General features: G+C 36.0%; 1 pseudogene; it reads right to left on the bottom strand.

The window, feature by feature from the left end:
• Positions 1-1,026: 1,026 nt before the first annotated feature.
• On the bottom strand, positions 1,027-1,769 carry LOC150007199 (ATP synthase peripheral stalk subunit b, mitochondrial pseudogene; annotated as a pseudogene).
• Between the last annotated feature and the right edge of the window lie 9,092 nt (positions 1,770-10,861).

The following is a 10,861-nucleotide window of genomic DNA, read 5'->3' as shown; positions in this document are numbered from 1 at the left end:
GTTGCAAAAAGGAAGATTTCATTCTCTTTTATGGCTGAGTAGTATTCCATTGTGTAAATGTACCACAGCTCTTTTATCCATTCATGTTTTGATGGGAACTTGGGTTGCTTCCATATATTGGCTATTATATATAACGCTGCAATAAACATAGGAATGCATGTACAGGGTGGGGCAAAAGTAGGTCTACAGTTGTTCGTATGTAAAATAATACAATTAATAAATAATAAAACAAGAATAAACTGTGTTTTATGTAATCACAACTGTAAACCTACTTTTGCCATACCAAGTATTCTTTCAAATTGTGGAGGAAACACCTTTTCTGAGTATCCTCTATATTCCTGGCACATTGAATCACTCATATTATCTCATTTACTTTACAAATAAGGAAACAGATTCATCACATGTAAGTGACTTACTCAGAGCCACATGGCTATGTGGTCACAGAGCAGGAATGTTGGACTGGGTACATCCTTTACAAAACCTTGTTCATCCTCAATTGTGTTGTGGGAAAACAGCATTCAAGTATCATCTGAGTTTCCTGGAGGGCTTGAGAAGCACTAAAATTGTCTTAGAATGCATGTGTTTAGAACTAGAAACTGAGTTGTGAAAACTTGACTTACAGATGATCAGAATTTTGGATCAAGCTATGAATCATTCTGATACTCTCAGAAATTGTCTTTATTAATAAAGATCCAAATGGCTCATGATCAGTCCAACTTTTCAAACAACCATTAGTTTACTGAACATTTAGGTGCTTGTTTCTTTTTTATAGGTACTAAATTTTATTAAAAGCAAAGTGCTTTTTCAAAAGTGATCATGGAACAATTCAGAATGCAGAGCAAAAAGGACAAGAAACATCTCACTGACCAGTAGAGTGTTCTAATACTGTCACTAGATGAAACTCACGCTTTTCATTTTTAGGTGGGGTAAACTGGACTCCAGTAGAAAGTGGTACGGAAAGCTTTTGTCACAGCCTAGTTCCACTCAGTCAGTTGTGTCTAGCTGTCTCAATCTGGAGAGATCTATTTACACAACTGGCTGTGCTTGGGCCTTCTTTGAAAGCAGCTTTGGATCTGGAATACAATTGGCAATTGTCTCCTTTTCCTGCTGTACAGAGACGCTCTGTACCATGTGCTTCTCCACACATCAATCAGGTGCTCTTGCTCATTCCAGCATCATATTCTACATGGAGATATTATAGTCCAGGCGATTCTGTACCTCCTTGTATACTTTATGCAGCCATTCCTGGTAAGTAACCTCCAAGGACATCTAAAAGGTAATGGTACTTTTGAACCAGTGCCTGCTGGGACTTATCCAGATCAACCACATCCTGGATGTTTTTGATGGAAGCCTGTTTCACTTCTAGTTGGGCAATTTTTTGCTCATTGAGTTTATCAGCAGATTCTCCCAATAGAGCCACCATATTTCTTAACTATGTAGACAAAGAGCCCTATTGTTGATATGGCAGAAGTGGTCTCTGGAGTAACCACATATATTTCTTTGGATAGAAAATATAGGATAAGCCCAGTTCCAAGCACATAGGGTCCTGTTACACCGGTTTTAGGATAAAGGAACTGGGAGAATTCCACAGGGATCAGCCCATGAGGAACTTTTTCTCCATACTCAGGAAGAGGTGGTACAGGGGCAAGACTTAGCTGCCTAGTGTGGAAGATCCTTGTTGCCTGCAATAACTCTGGACTGAAGAAGGCTGTATTATTCAGAGAGGGGGCTGCTATGGTGGCAGCAGAAAGTACTACTCAGGACAGCATGGTCAGAGAGGGTATGCTTGGAGGTCTTGGCATCCCAGTGACCCGGACCAGAGAGTCTGACAGGGGCAGGAACAAGAGGATCACTCGCAATCTCATCTAGGTGCCTAGCTTTTCAGTAGCTATCCTAGGTCCTCCATCAGATGTAAAAATAATCACAATAATATTGACAATGTTTATTACAATTATCATTTATTGAAAAACTACTCAAACCTAGGCACCATTAAAAGTGCTTTACATGTTTTAACTTATTGAATCACCTTGGCTACCATATAAAGTAGGTCTCATGATAATCCCTGTTTTAGAGATGAAGACACTTATATTTTGTATTGCATTGATACTCAATATTTTTGTGTTGTTTGTAATTTCTACAATAAGTACATATATTAACTTTGTGAAGAGAAAAAATAAGCAAAAGGTAAATCAGTCACTCAGTAAATAACATTGGATTGAAATACATGAGACCAAGGTTTATCTATCTACTTTAGAAGGAGGCGATAGAGAGATGGCAGTGAGCAGGCTTTCCCAAGAGGAATGTTTTATCACATAATTGGCACTTTGCCAAGCCCATCAAACATGTTGTTGATAGGTCCAGGAGTTCCTAAAAAGAATACCATGTATTTGTTATAAAAATAATCCTAGGGCAAAATATTTACTATATTTTAGATCATTGGCATGTATTATTTGTCTACAAGATTGTGCTATTATCTTACCTCTCTGTATGAGTAAGTCTATATTTCCACAATGAGATACTACCTCACATGGGTCAGAATGGCCATTGCTAACAAATCAACAACTAGGGCACTGTGGGTGGTAATGCAGACTGGTGCAGCCACTGTGGAAAACATTTTGGAATTTCCTCAAAAAACTAAAATTGGAACTGCCTTTTGATCCAGTGATCCCACTGCTGAGATTATGCACTAAGAATCCTGAAACATCAATTCAAAAGAACCTATGAACCCCTATGTTCATAGCAGCTCTATTTATAATATCCAAGTGCTGGAAACAGCCTAAGCGCTCATCAGTAAATAAGTGGATCAAAAAACTGTGGTACATTTACACAATGGAATATTATGCAGCAGAAAGAAAGAAGGAACTCCTACCCTTCACGATGGCATGGATGGAACTGAAGAGTATTATGCTAAGTGAAATAAGGCACGTGGTGAAAGACAAATACCATATGATCTCACCTATATCAGGAGCCTAATGAATAAAATAAACAAATGAACAAAATATAACCAGAGGCATGGAAACAAAGAGCAGATGACAGTGATCAAAGGGGATGGGGGGAAAGAAGGGGAAGGTCCTAGTAAAGGAACATGTATAGATGACCCACAGAATGGGAATTGACTATGAAAGTAGGGTGGGGGGCAGCAGAGAGCAGCAGGGGAAAAATTGGGACCATTGTAATATACATTAAAAATAGATAAAAAATAAAAAAAAGTCTGTATTTCTAAGAAATGAGCTGACTTTTAGGTTTCTTGGCTTTATGGGCTTGAATTCAAAGCCACAAAGTGATACGATAATAAAATTTATAGTTGGTAAGTGTTCTGAGAAGAGGCCAGTGTATTCCAAAGATAGGAAAACTAGAGAAGGAAAAATACTTACTTAAAATAAGAAGTGTTAAGATGATATGAAGCTGCAGAAAACATTTGAAAAGTTATTCAAGACTAAGGATTGCTTTCACCCTGGGAAGGCACATATGAAGTGGAGCAAGGTGTTCTGTCACTCTAATGTAGTCATAATTTAGTCTATTCTTTTTTTTTTCATTGCACTCTAGGTCAATGTCATTGTTAATACATTGAGCATTACTTTGTCATTAATTATAAATATTGCTTTTTCTTCTTTGAAATATAATATGTGGGATCTAAAAAGATTGCCTATGTCCCACAATATGGTTTAATTAAATTCATAAGTCATAATATTTAGTAGAATATATTTATGACTTGCCTGTGAGACATTTTTATGAACGTTGAATATATAATTCAGAAAATAATTTAAAAGTCTATTTGACATATTGAGAAGCAGAAAAAGACTGAAAGGAAATGTTAATGAAGGTTATATTCTAATAAGTAAAAAAATATAGATAACCCAATAAATACAGAAAGATAATGAAGACTGTTCAGTGACCCCCAAATCTGCTTGTATCCTGTATTATTATTAGCTATTAATTATCTTTAAAATTCACTTTTACCATACAGCCTTAACCTAAATAACATTACATAATACACCATCCTCTGTTAATAAAAATCTTTATCATTTTCAGAGTAATTTCATATTTATTACTTTATTTAGCCTTCACAAAAACACTTTTGAGGACTAGAAATATGTTGTTAGTCTCAAGTTATAATATGCAAATAATTATTATTAACAATTCTAAATTTGTTTCAAAAAAAGGAGAACCAACCTAGAACCTTAACCCATTACAGCTATTCCCATATATTTTGATGTTCTCTAAGTATTTGACCATATGTATATGTGATATGCATAGTTTGCAGGAAGATATAGTCTAATTCACATATTCATCAAGTATCTCTTTTTTGCTAGCAATATAGAAGAACAAGACTGATCATGCTTCTGCCTTCATGGAGCTTACATTCTGGTAGGTAAAATAGGATGCAGATACATACATATTTATTATGTTAGGTAAGATAGGTATTTTGAAGACAAATATAGGAGACAAGAGAGTACAAACTGAAGGGACGTTCATTCTATTTTACGAAGGGTGGTCAGAAAATGCTTCTCTGATGGGCTACCATTTGAACAGAAACCCGAGTGAACTCTGTGATATGGGGGCAATGTGTGGGGGATGAAGGGCATTTCAAGCAGAGGGAACAGCCTGTACAAATACCCTGTAACAGGGTCTTCAAGAAAAGCCAAGAAGGCCTAAATGTTTGACAAGGATAGCAGGTTGAGACAAAGTTGCTAAGGAGGGCTGTTTACTTGGTCTTGCTGCTGTTGGCTGTCAGAACCTTCACTCCGCTCATCAGATGTATTTACACAATTCAAGTATTTATCCCCAAAATATCTAAAGGGAAATTATATTTTTAAAGACTTACTAGATATGTTGAGAATGACTGAAGCCATGCCCTATATTTATATAAATTTTATTAAAGCATCCAAAATAATAAAAGGATATATAGTGTGTTCTTCTTCACAAGGGATTTATTATCCATAAATATCATATGTGAGAAAATAATTTCTGTGACAATTTAGTCAAGTGCTTCCTCCATTGTTCCACTTTAATTTGTCTTAATGCTGTGATAACTCTGCACTTGACCCCTTTGATTAAATCTCTGTCTGTGAATTTGCTCAGAGCAAATGTCTCAGCATGATGACTTTTCAATTTGTTCACTCTGTGTATACAAAGGTGGGAAAGTAGGTATGTATTTTACTTGGAAAGATACTACAAGTGTTCTTCAAATTTAGTATAGAACCATGAAGATGCCACTTCCTACAGTGAGAGTAAGCCCTGATTTCATCTACAGAGCCTCAAATTATTTGCCATTCTGAGACTAAGGCTCATTTTCACTTAAGAAGAATATATCATCAGGGAAATTCTTATCCTATAGGCATGGAAAATGGCAATTCTTTCTCCCACTGGGATGTGAAGCTGGAAAGAAAGAAACGAAGAGCCAGCAATTGAATTTAGGATAAGAATTGAGGGTCCCTGCTTTCTCCTGATGGGGTAAGTGGTGGATAAAAGTGCAGGAGCATCTTGGAGAAGCAAATTTGCTGTTCATCTCTGGATATACCTTGAGAAATTCTGAACACTACATGCAGTGTGGTTTGAGAATAGTAAGGCAGGGCAGTAAGTTAGAATCAGTTGAGGCAAATGTTCAGCTTAATGATATTAATACATTAGTTTCATATCCCTGTAGCTGGGGTATGATGCTTAGGTAAAGTAGAAGTTCCCTGTGCCCTGCTGGCAGACAAAGAAGTGGTAAAAAGAACCAGATTGTATGAGAGGGCTGCAGAGAATCTGTCTCAGCACTATGGAGAAGCATTGGACTTTGGTATCTGATGCTAGCCTGGAGACCAAATGAACCAGGTCCATCTTAGCAGATATGGGCAGAGAATTCTCAGTGACTAAGTGGGCTAAATTTGATTGAAAGAGAAGGCTGGTTAACTCCCTAAGGGCATAGGTTCTCTTGGGAGGAAAGCCGGAAGAATGAGCAAGGAAATAATTAAAAATTCAAAGTTTATATAATGAAAAAATGTGACTTACTAATACCCCAAAGAAACTCTTGACCCTAAAAGACCAAGCTCCATTGAAAGTATTTAAAAGATTTTTAAATCTACTGAGTAGAAATGGAAACCTGAGACAGATGACATTATGTTTGAATTTTAAAAGTGCAGTTTTTTTTTTGTACATCTGAGTTATAGTATACATATTTCAACTCTTGCTGTAGTAGTATACTTGGCATGTTACACAGTAAAAGAGTTATTTTAAGGCATGCAAGCTGCCATGAACTCAAACTGATAAATTTGTTGTTTTTAAACCACAAACAATCCTCAAGCAAGGAGACTTACAAAATTTCCTCAACTCTATTTTTAAGTCTCTGAAAATTTCCGCTCCCATCATCGTGTGGTCAAATTATGGTTCATATTCCTCCCAGGAGCATCCCTAAGGCATCTCTATAAATCCTTAAGTTTCCAAAAGTTAGCAGCATTTGCCTGGGTCACCTTGCTGCTCTAGTGCCTTCCACATATCACCAGTCCCGAATCTTGAGGTGGCCCCCTACATATATTGAGCCTGTCCCAACCAAGATCAATATATCATCCATGGACCTGCCCTTCCTTTCAAAGTATGATCTAACTTTAAAAAGTGTGGATCTGAAAACATGACCTCACACTCTATGGTCATTCTGGGACATCCACTGTCATGAGGTTACACATGGCTACCCCCCCACAACCGCCATATTACTTCCAAGGGCTGACAAATCATTTCCTTTAAAAAGTTCTCTGCATCTCTGGGAAGATGTTCTAAGTCTACTGCTTCTTCTGTTGAATTCTCCTTTGCCCTCCAGAAACATTCGTCTGAAAAATTAATCTCTATGGTGGATGATACTTCATTGGTTCAATGAGAGGGTACAGCTTGGTTTGGGAGCAGCTAAATAATCTGCTTTGTATTATGCAGAGTAAATAACATTAGCTGCTGTAATAAATCTTCATGATTGATTTCTCATTGCAGTTTGAAGCAGGCTGGGTGACTCCCAAAAACTGTCACTCAGGAATTCCATCTGCTTCCATCAGTGTGACCACACCACCTCCGTATCCTTTTGTCCTAGCTATGTAGATAATGGAGACTGTATTAAAGAGATATATTTGGGGTTAGGTCTAACTAAATACAGCATGCATCAATTCCATCCACACGTGGACCTTCCTTCCCTCTTAATAGGTGGTATAACTTTAAAGACAGTCCATGTTTAAAGAGGTACTGGGAAATATATAGCACAGATGTGTAACCATTAGCATTTGCCTGCCCTTTCCTGTCCTCTGGACACGGAAGTTCAGGTGGCTTTCACCTCTGCACACAGAAAACACATTAATCCCATCATCAGGGGAGATGACATGAAGTCCATATAGTCACTGCATCTGGCTCACAGTTAAGGCCTCAGGGCTCTGTAGTCCTTCCCATCAAACCCAAATATGCCTCCTCTTGATCTTTTAATCCATAAACTAAAATAATAAGTCATCCTTCCTCCTCCTCACTTCCTATCTTGATAAACTTAGTAAACCTCTTATTGGGAAAAAGAAAGAGAGAAAGACCCTTAGAAGTCACTAGTTTATGGCAGCAATTTTCAACGGTGTGCTGAAAGATATTTTAAAGCATGCAATGTTGGACTCTTTAGTTAGGGGCACTGACTTTCCCCTTAGATTGTCAAATAAAATATGATAATAGCCAATACAACAATAGCCATCAGGTTTGAATGAATCAAAATCATATTTTTTTTATTGGTCATATCAGCAAAAAAATGTATTTTTGGTGTGTGTGTCACAGACTTTTAGTAATTAGTTTACGTGTGCTCTGAGATGAACATTGCTGGTCTGTAGCAACACTGAAATCCTGTGCAGCAAGCTTTGTGACGTCCTGCTATTTGTGTCGGTGGGGAAAGTGCTCAAGGCATCTCTAATTCTGTTCTCTAGGAGAGAATCTCTCACCTGGCATTTTTTGTGCCTCTTTACTTTGCCCCCTGAAAGAATTTTCCTCATCCATTATTCTTCTTGGCCATATGGCTGTTGATAGCTATGTAGCTTTTAAAACCTGCCTCTTGAAAAGTTAGGGGTTCATGAGAATTTTTAAGTCTTAATCAAGTTTTTTTTTTTTTTTTCATCAGGACTTGGTTTTTTAAGTAATACATTTTCTCAAAAACTTAGGGCATCTGAACTCCACTTCCAGCCATTTCCATTGTCAATACCACATTCAAAATTCTTTTCTATACGTAGTTCTCAAGCTGATTTATTTATTTGCTTCCTTACTCCTTTATCACTCAACTTGAGACTCTCAAATGCTGTATTTGAGTGGGGAAGCCACACTTTTCATATGATTGTTGCCACAGTTTTATTAATGATTAATTGGTTAAGACTTATTTCTCAAAGCCTCTTTCAGTCTTATCTCTTACTGTCTGAAGCTTCCAAACCATGGTTTTCTAGCCCTTACAGGCTCGATTCAAAGTCAGGGAGAAAATTTGAAGGCGTGAACCTGAATTCATGTCTTATTTATAGACTCAAGAAATATTCTAACTAAATTATTGTAGGCTGATACACAGGCATTTCCTTTGCTCTGACAACAATGCCAGAGAAATCGATAGAATTTAAAAGTGGAGGGAAGGCAGTGTCTTGAGGAGCACATGGAAGCAGTATTATAACTCATTAGTCCCCTGAGGCTCATTGTACAAGCATCACAGTAACTTCAGTTCACATACCTGCTGAGGATGATTCTTCAGTTGGAATAAAGGTAAGGCAGTAAGCATCTTCTGTAATAGGTTTCTTAGACCTAAGAAGATTCTTAACAGATTAGTGACATTATTTTTATAATATACTACAAAGTAGGCATTATTCTGCTCTCCTCCCTGAATCCAAGCTCTTTGCAATGTAACTTTGTAGCTCCTCTACTCAAGAGAAGATCACAGTTAAAAATTACCAAATATAAAATGAAACAAACTACCAAGAATTAAAATAAGAAAAAAAATTTAGATTCCTAAGAAACTGATCTGAAATTATAAATTCTTTGCAAACATAAATGATAAAATAAAATATCATGAAAGGGAAAGGTTATAAAATAACCAGCAGAAATTAAAAGACTCAGAGAGGACATCTAGAAATCAAAAATACAGTTATCAGGTTGAAAACTTAATGAATGGGTTAAACAGCATATAAGACATAGGCAAGGAAAAAAATTAATGAATTTGAAACTTTACTAACAGTAGATGATGATAGCACTGAATGTTATCACTATTAAAAATATTCATCATAGTAGACAAAGAACAATAATAATTTAGAAAGGAAAAATACACGTGACCATTAAAGATGTTTTTCTAAAAATTACATTTTCACTTGTATCTAGATAATACAAATTAAATAACAGCATATTTTTGTGTATTAGCCTGGCGAGGATTAAAGGGTGATGCCAACAGTTGGCCTGGACGTAGGAAAATAATAAACTACACACACTGCTCTTAGGATCAAAAATTGGCACAACCTTTCTTGACACTTGTTTTGAATGGTTTAATAAGCAAAGTCTTTGACTCAAAAATTTCACTTAAAATTTTTTTCCTTAGGAAAATAATTATACGGATGCACCAACATATATTTCTTGAAGGATTTCCTGCAACAAAAACAAATTATAACAGTTATAAACAATTAAAATATCCAAAATATTTTTCATTAAATGATTTTTATTACATTATGATGGTAACCAGCTATTAACAATAATTGTGTGGATATTTATCAACATGAAAAGCGTATATAGTATATGAAGTAAAAAGCAAGTTTTAGAAAAACATGTGATACATCTAAAAATTTCTAAATGTGAGTACGAAGTTATGTGTATAGCAACAAATATGAAAGCAGATATATCAATTTAAATGGTGAATATCTTCTGCATATTTGAATTTCAAGCGATTTTACTTTCCTTTTGTGGGGCATTTTTATTTTTAATCTCTCTTTTATTAGAAGAACACGTATTACCCATGTGATAATTTTCATAGAAAAACACAACTCGCTGATTTGAAAGGCAGAAATAGTGACATTGTTAACTTACATTTGTTGATTCCTGACACAATTGAAGAATTATCCCCAGTATTTTTTTTCTTTTGTAATTTTATACTCATAGGTTTTATTATTTAATTTTTTCCTTCCTTGTAGTATTTAGAGGTCTTCATATATTTAAATTAATAAGCATGGTTTCTCATTACAATCACATTTAAACTATATCACATGAGCAATATATAATATTGAGAACCTAAGTTTGTGCATGCCTTCGTAATGTAGCAACTACTTTCATATACTTATCTCAAACAACCTATCACCCCGTAGCTACTTTAAACGATCACAGCTCTACTCAACCCAGACTGTACCATTTCCTCTCCTCACACTCAGAAGATAAGCTGACTACTTATTTGGTAGATTGAAACTGTTTCAAATTCCTTCCTGTGTCACTCCTCCAATCTTCCCATTCACAGCGCTGCAGACACGAACTTAATCTACATATATGCTTATCTTCACTGAACTCTCTCTTGAGTGGAAAGCATTGTCCTTCCACTTGGACCCTGGATCCCATCCTCTGTCACCTCCTTAGTAATCTTGAGTCCACCAGTAATCTCTAATTTTCTTCTGTATATTTCTCTTTGTTGCTTCATTTTTCTCTGTATATAAGCAAGTTAAATTTCCATCTGCCTAAAATAAAAATAAAATAAACAACCCCCCATGAAAAGCCTTAACCCTCCTTGAGCTTTTTTTAGCAAAGTGATCTGAAGGATTTATGGTCACATTGAGCTCTAAGGATTTACTGAACACTCTAAAAGGAGTCTGTCACTATAATAGTCTCTGGAGCTACATGAATAAGTCACATACCATTAAGGAGTTTACTC

The sequence above is a fragment of the Furipterus horrens genome, unplaced genomic scaffold (assembly GCF_987537825.1).
Source record: "Furipterus horrens unplaced genomic scaffold, mFurHor1.1.pri manual_scaffold_6, whole genome shotgun sequence".
Classification (NCBI taxonomy): Eukaryota; Metazoa; Chordata; class Mammalia; order Chiroptera; family Furipteridae; genus Furipterus; species Furipterus horrens.
The sequence above is the reverse complement of the archived record's forward strand: the minus strand, read 5'-3'. Positions and strand labels throughout refer to the sequence as shown.